The sequence below is a fragment of the Miniopterus schreibersii genome (assembly GCF_964146895.1).
Source record: "Miniopterus schreibersii genome assembly, chromosome: 14".
In the NCBI taxonomy this organism is placed as follows: Eukaryota; Metazoa; Chordata; class Mammalia; order Chiroptera; family Miniopteridae; genus Miniopterus; species Miniopterus schreibersii.
Genome location: NC_138114.1, coordinates 20,282,096 through 20,290,215, shown reverse-complemented (window position 1 = coordinate 20,290,215; position 8,120 = coordinate 20,282,096). Strand labels below are relative to the sequence as shown.

Here is an 8,120-nt window from a genome sequence, read left to right as displayed (position 1 = left end):
ATAAGAAATCCCTTGTACATTAAAGGCCTGTATAAACTGGTGACATGATTAGTTAGGTGTAGCATTTTAAATTCTAGGTGTAGTTAATTAAAAGGGTGTGCAAAAAGTGCACATTCAATAATTTGTACAACAGATGTTGATTGGACTGTCTACCATGTGCCCATCACTATACTAATCACTAGGAATATAGTGGTAAACAAAAACATGGTCACTGTCCTCAAGGAACTTATAGTCTAAAGACAACCAAGGCATTATGAATGAGATTAATACCTAATGCCCAAGAGGAAGGTAGGTATGAAAGGTAAGGACCAGGTTCAGGTGTGCCTCTTTAGTCTTAGGAGTTAGGAAGGCTTTTAGAAGTGATGCCCAAAAGGAGAAGTAAAGCAAAAGTATCACTTGATATAGCCAGGTAAATGTGTATGGTGGGACCCAGCCTGTATGGCTTGGTGGTTGAGCATCCACCAAGAGGTCACTGGTTCGATTCCTGGTCAGGCCACAGGCCTAGGTTGCGGGCTACATACCTGGTGGGAGGCACGCAGGAGGAGCCAGTCCATGTTTCTCTCTCATCGATGTTTCTCTCTCTATCCTTCTCCCTTCCTCTCTCTAAAATCAATAAAAACATTTTTAAAAAAAATGTGTATGGCGGGAAGAGGAGTTTAGAAGGGAGAGACTTTGCAGGCAGCGAGAATTGCATATGCAGAAACCCAGAGGCACAGAATGGCATGGTAAGACTGAGGACCTACAATTAGTTCAGGTTTGTATGTGATGAGCAGAAGACCAGAATAGGAGAGAGAAGGAATTAATAATTAACAGGGACCAGATTTTAAAAGCCTATGTGCATTGTTAAGGGATTCAAACATTCCCTTGAAGACAGTGGGAACCAGATTTAAGTAAAAATCAACATGATGAAATTTGTGTTTTAGAAAGATTACTGGCTACAAGGAGACTGGATTGCAGAAGGGCCAGACTGGAGACCAGGAGACTGTTAGAGCAATGATTTTCAACCATTGAGCTGCAGCATGCTGGTGTGTTGCAAGAATTTTTAAAACATGAAATGCCTGACTTTAGTCAGGGGCACTGACCTCTTTTCGCTTAGATTGTCAAAAAAAATGGCAACAGGCCCTGGCCAGGCAGCTTAGTTGGTTAGAGTGTCATCCTGATATGCTAAAGTTGTAGGTTTGATCACCAAGTCAGGGCACATACAAGAAGCAACCAATGAATGTATTAATAAGTGGAATAGCAAATCAATGTCTTTCTCTCTCTTCCTTCCTCTCTAAAATCAATACAAATAAAAAAATGTTTTTTAAAAAATTTTTGATATTTAAAAAATGTTTTAATTGATTTTAGAGAGGGAGGGAGAGAGAGAGAGAAACATCGATCAGTTGCCTCACACCCCGACTGGGTATTGAACCCGCCACCTTTTGGTGTACAGGACAATGCTTCAACCAACTGAGCTACACTGGCCAGGGTGAAACGTTGGTTTTTGTTGTTTCACTTATTTATGCATTTATTTGCTGCTTGTATGTGCCCTGACTGGGGATTGAACCTGCAATCTTGGCATATCTGGATGATGCTTTAACCAACTGAGCTACCTGGCTAGGGCTGATTGATTAACTCTTGGTACCAGAAATCCTTACATACAAGTATAGGTACTAAAAGTCACTTTGGAGCAAAAAGGGTAGGTAATTATTATTATTGTAAATCATTCAAAATTATACCTACAAAAAATATATTTTTTGATGTGCTGCAGAATTTTAGTAATTTATGTGTGCCATGAGATGAAAAGGTTGAAAATCACTGTTAGAATAATCCAAAATAGAGGTGATAGTGGTCTGCACTAATGATAGGTAAAAAAAAATTTTTTTAATATGTCTTTATTGATTTCAGAGAGAGTGAGGGGGAGAGAGAGTTGAAACATCAATGATGAGAGAGTTGTCATTGATAGGCTGCCTCCTGCACGCCCCCAATGGGCTTGAGCCCACAACCTGGACATGTGCCCTGACCAGGAATTAAACCGCGATCTCCTGGATCCTAGGTTGATGCTCAACCACTGAGCCACACCTGGCTGGGCTAAAATATTTTTTTTAATATGTTTTTAAATTTTTTATTTTTGTTTTAGAAGAAGGGAGAAGGGATAGAGAGAAACATCAATGAGAGAGAAACATCAATTGGCTGCCTCCTGCACGCCCCCTACTGGGGACTGAGCCCGCAACCTGGGCATGTGACCTGATAGGGAATTGAATCAGTGAACTCTTGGTTCATAGGTCAATGCTCAACCACTGAGCGACACTGGCTGGACATGATAAGTAAAATATTTTGCATGATGAGAACTGAGGCACTTAAGAGGCTGTTGATTATCCAGAGCCACATAGCTGGATAGTACATAGTAGAGTGAGGATTTGAACCAAGATAAGTCTAGCTTCTGAACCAGCACTCTTATTTACTTTTATTGATCTTGGAGAGAGGAAGGGAGACGAAGAGAGAGACATCTCTCTTCTGCCTCCAGCACTTGCCCCAACTGGGGCCGGAACCCGCCATCTGGGTATGTGCCCTGACCAGGAATTGAACCTGCCACCTTTTGGTGTTTAGGAGGATACTCAACCAACTGAGCCACACCAGCCAGCCAGCACTCTTAAGCACTGTGCTAAGTAGTGGTGGTAGATATTGAGAAACATGGATGGATTTCAGAGGTTTTTAGGAAGTAAAATTGTTAGGACTTAATACTTTGAATTGGATGATGAGAGGTAGAAGAATGAAACAGGTTTTTGTCACTAAGGTAAACTAGGATGAAGCAAAGCTATATGGGGAGGGAGTGGGAATATGCTTAGTTCAGTATTAGATATATTTTAATAGAGTAGGCCATGAGATATGTAAGAGGAGATAAACAGGCGGATTTATAGGTCTGAAGCAGGAGAGGGATCTGTTCTAAAGATTAGGGAATAATAAAAAATGGTATTTGTAGTTAAAGTAGTAGATGAGATTATCTAGGGAAATTATAGTAAGAAAAGAGGACTGAGGCCTTCTTTCTTCTCTTTGAGCGCCGCCAACGTGGTGTTTAGGCATTCTTGTGGAGGTTGGCCTGGTGGCCTACATCTCCTTTGGGCCTCATGCCAGGAAGATGGTCGAGATCATAGATGTTATCGATCAGGTGAGGATAACGAAACAAAAAGGGGATAAGCAGAAGAGGGCAAGAAGCCCTGAAGTGTGAGGCTTTCAAAGGGAACCAGTAGATGAGCCTGAAATGGCCACTGGACTTGGCAAAAAAAAATTTGACATGAACAATCATATTAATATACGGTTGAGAGTAGAAGCCATTTAACAATGGGCTCAGCAGGAAATGGGAAATAAAGTATGGACAACAAACGAACATGTCTTCCAGGAATTTGGCTGTGAATAGGGAAGAATAAGCTAAAGCTGATGTAGAAGGAAGGACATGAGATCACAGTGAGAACTGTGTGTCTTGGTGGGGATGGGGAGTTAGGGGAGATGAAAAAATTTGAGTATATTGAAATAATAATATGGGAAGGAGCCAGAAAGGAGGGAGGAAGAGAAAGAATGTATGATGGAGCAAAATCCCTATGAGGACCCAGAGGGATGAGATCAAGCACACTTGAAATTTTAGCCTTAGATGGTAGAAGCACATCTGCAACATTTTGTCAGGAAGAAAGTGATTATCATGGAGGTAAGTTTTAAGGGGTTAAGGTAAAAAGTTGATGGAGTGCCTGCCTCATGTCTTCTATTGTTTTCTTGCATTGTCACCTACTGGTGGTGAAGAGGGAATTACTAAGCTAGGAGGTTTGAGGAAAGTGGAGAAATGCTGAAGTATTCGCTATAGAACAAGACGGAGAACTCACGAGGCAAACAGGGTCACAGGAGCTTTGCGGGGCTAGTTGAGATTAGAGATTGAATTTGTAGTGGCAGCAGCTAGAGTGATCGAATGACTTCTGATAGCAACAGTCGGCCTTCTGTTGGAATGGAGATGGGAGATGGTTGACTGATCCAGGATTGGGGTTTTGCTCTGTGAGATGACAGGACAAGGTGAAAATGTTAAGGACTCAGCAAAAGTGACTGGAGTAGTGGTCCACAGAGTCTAGACTGCCTAGGGATCGAAGCGAAGATGGGTTGATAATGGAGAATGTAAAAGGGCCGAGAGACTGAAGGTCAGCAAGGGGTGTCTGAATTCAAGATTTCAAGAGTGGAGCAGTTGGGAAGACAGGTGTGGGGTGTGGTAGTAGGCCTACTGGGGGGCAAAGGTTATTTCAGTTGAGGTAGTCAAAGAACTGAGAAGTCATGTTACATGGGTAGTTTTCACGGGCAATGAAGTGTCCTAGAATGAAGACAAACCAGGAGTGAGGAGGGGAGAGGACTAAGCCAGGTGCCCAACTATAAATAGCAGATTGTTAAATTACCTGAATTAGGAGGGGTATAGTGTGATAATACCACATATCTCCACAGAGACAGTATATTTACATGGAAGTGAAGGAGAAATAATTTGCAAATGGCTTTGAGGAAAGGAAGAGGGCACTGACACCAGGCAGGGCACATGGAATGTGAAGGAATGAGCAACATACATATGAGAAAGCTGCAAGGGGCGCTATTTTTCAGGAAGAGCCAGGTTTCAGTTAAGCCCAGGAGCAGGAAAGGACTCTCAGTGCTGAACTGAGAAAGGAAGAAGTTTTGATTATGGGGAACAGGGCTCCAGATAACTGACTGGGGGCAAAAATCTCAGTTGGCTCTGATTTGAGTAATTGTAAGCTCTGGATTTATACCCAAGATGAAACAGGATCTCTATTTCTAGGTGCATGAGTACTAAGTACTTCAGTCAGAAGGTGTGTATGTATAATGTCCCAGGCACTATGTTTGGGGTACAAAGATGAATAAGGAGTGCCGAGTCTGTCCCCAGGAGCTCAGAATCTAGTGACATAGTTGGACACATAAACTTAGGCCCATGGCATTGACTAAGTGGAATGATTTGAGAGCTCTGCAAAAAGGCACCTAGCCCCACAAAAAGATTTTGGACATTATTGTACATGAATTAAGTCAGGTAAACGGAACAGGGAAATGGGAATGAGCATCCACGCAAAGACACTGAATAGCTAATAAAACCACAAAGCCTAAATATGGTGAACTGACAAGTCTGAGTAAAGGGGGACGATGTGGAGGGTGGGAAGAGATTAACCAAGAATTTATATGCATATATGAATAACCCATGGACAGACTATAGTGCGGTGAAGGCCTGGAGTGGGGCGGGAACAGGGTGGAGGAGGTCAGTGGGGGGGAAAAAGGGGGACATCTGTAATACTTTCAACAATAAAGATAAAATTTTTAAAAAGAATTATATTTAAGCTAATATGAAAGAAAAGGCGACACTTTTTCCCATCTGGGCAAATAATGACAAACTTGGAGAAGCCAATAATTTTCTCCATCACTGTATTCTGGACATAAGAAACTTCAGCAGATCATGGTGGTCGATGATGCTCCACAAGTTGATCAGCACAGATATATTAAAATTCTGAATATTGTTTTCAAATGGCTCTTCTCTTTTAATAAAAATTTGAAGATTTGAAATAAATGTGAATGGTGAGTAGCTCTTGTTGGAATCTTCACTATGAGGAAAGCAGTGGTGAAAGCACAGCAAGAGTCATATCTTGGAATGCTTCATAGGACTTGTTTTGGCCACTGAAGCGTTTCAGGAAAAAGGTAAGTATGTAGGTGAATGCCAGCAGGTTGGAGATGGATTTAAGGTGCCCACTTGCTAAAGGCTGCCTTCCCTATTAAGGAAAGTAAGGCGGGTCCTAAAAAGACTCAGTACTGTAACAGCTTTCCACATCTGTAAGGAGGAGGCAGGGCGAATTCCTCACCAAATTCTTGGCTTTGGGCTGCATTCAGCCACTTACCTTTACTCTGCTGCTTCCTTAGAGCCCAGCAACTGATGGTACCACTTTTTGGCCATTCAGAGCCTTCAGTTTGGTACTCTGTGTGCAGCTACTTGAACTTGAATCAGTTGCCCTGATCTTCAGTTTTAGAATTAATGTTTTATTACCTTCAGCATTAGACATCTGAATAACAAATTTGCATTTATTTTAATTTTTATTGGTTAATAAAATTATATGGGTTTCAGGTATACAATTCTATAATACATCATCTATATATGGTATTGTATGTTCACCACCCAAAGTCTCCTTCTGTCACCATTTATCCTCCCTATAATGAATTCACATTTAGATGTGAATGTCTGAGAGCCTCCTCTCACATTGTTTTTGTTTCATATGTTTTGGGGTAGTGCTTAATAAGTTTTTAAAACCATATTCTTTTTCTGTATTAGTAATATATATCCATTGTTGAAAATTTGAAAAAGTAGAGAAAATAAGAACCACTCATAATCACATCACTCAGAGATAATTACTGAAAACATTTTGTTGTGTAGACTTTTGAATTCACTGTGTGTGCATGTATGTATACATACTTTTTGAAACAAATTCCCTAATTTTATGAAAACATATCTGCATCAGAGGAAAATAGTCTGGCGCAGTCAATATTTAAGCAGAACTTCACATTTCCTGTAAGATGTATATAAAATTCATTTCTTCTACTTATTGTTAAATTTTATGCTGATGAGTAGATTCAATATAGTAATTTGGTTACCTTTGAGCCAAAAGAGCCTTTTGCATGTTTCCTCTTTTTGGCCTCATGCCTATGTGCAGGTATGTTACAAAGGAACTTACGTACTTTATAAGCCTTGACAACTCTTCATTTAGTAGTGTTCTGGGCTCACTCTCTTGTTGAACATCTGTTGGTAATAAAAATGTCCTTATACTATTTATAGCGGTATCACAGCAGTATCCCAGTTTTGTAGTTTATCAACCAGATTGTGGTTTATCAACTTGATGCAGGGAATGGTCCTTCACTTAAGTACTCTAAAGTCTGCAGTACAATGCAGATATCCCAGATGTTAAGCATTTTGTTGGTTGGTTGGTTGATTGTACTCATGTTTACGCCCCCCTTTCTCACACTTAATACCAGTATGATTGAATTGCTTTTCTGCCTGGGCATATAGCTAAAATTTATTTCAAGGGGTTCCCCCCTCACCCCCATAATGCCATTTTAATGATTTGAATGGCATTCAGTGACAGGTTACTACGTGCCAGGCACTGTCTGAAGGCTCCTGGCTCAAGGATATCACAGAGTATAAATTATATACATTTATCTGTTAAAAAATTGAGACTCTGAAACATCAAGTAATAGTTATGTGAACCATGGAATTTTTCCTTTAAACTGTCATTTTAAAAAATGTGCACTTAAACTAATCTTATGAAATACAGAAATAAAACTTCCAGCATTTTCCTTTGTCACAAAATGATTACATTTTGAATTTTCTAAACACCTTGACACACCTATGAGTTTTAATAGCTTTCATTTATTGTGCTCTATGTGCCAAATCCTTTTCATTCGCTATTTTCTCAACCGATGAGGTAGATTTTGTTATCTCGTTTTTAAAAACGAATTTATGACGAATTGTCTCTCAATTCTTTGGATCACTAGTTCTTCAGAGGAAGTTTGTTTTGTGAGTGCATGAATAAATGACCAGACCCTGTTGAATTCTAGTTCTAAACCAGGCTTGTGAATCTGGGTGCTTCCTCTCAGGGTGGACAAAATGATCAAGAATACACGTTTCGTCCCGGGGGCGTGGCTCAGCGGCTGAGCACGGACCTATGATCTAGGAGATCCAGGTTCGATTCCTGGTACCGCCAGGTTGCCAGCTGGATCCCCAGTGGGGACCCTGCAGGAAGCGGCCGATCAATGACTCATCATTGATGTTTCTATCTCTTCTCTCTGAAATCAACAAAAACATTAAAAAAAAATACACTTTTCGCCCTGGCCAGTGTGGCCCAATTGGTTGGAGCATCGTCAGATACACCAAAAGGTGACAGGTTCCACTCGCCGTGGGGGCAGCAGGTACCCAAGTAGCAGGGATCCCGGTCTGGGCAGTGCAGGAGGAAAAAGGATCGATGTTTCTCTCTCACATCAATGTTTGCTTCTCTCTCTCTCTCTCCTCTCATCAATTAAAAAAACACACACGTCGCGAGAATCTGTTCGTGAAAGGATTTTGCAAACTCGTG

General features: G+C 40.8%; 1 pseudogene across 1 annotated transcript in view; it reads right to left on the bottom strand.

The window, feature by feature from the left end:
- LOC308567311 (small ribosomal subunit protein uS2-like) overlaps positions 1-8,120 on the bottom strand; it is a 558,798-nt pseudogene that overhangs the window by 106,884 nt on the left and 443,794 nt on the right. The gene's annotated exons all lie outside the window — the stretch shown is intronic.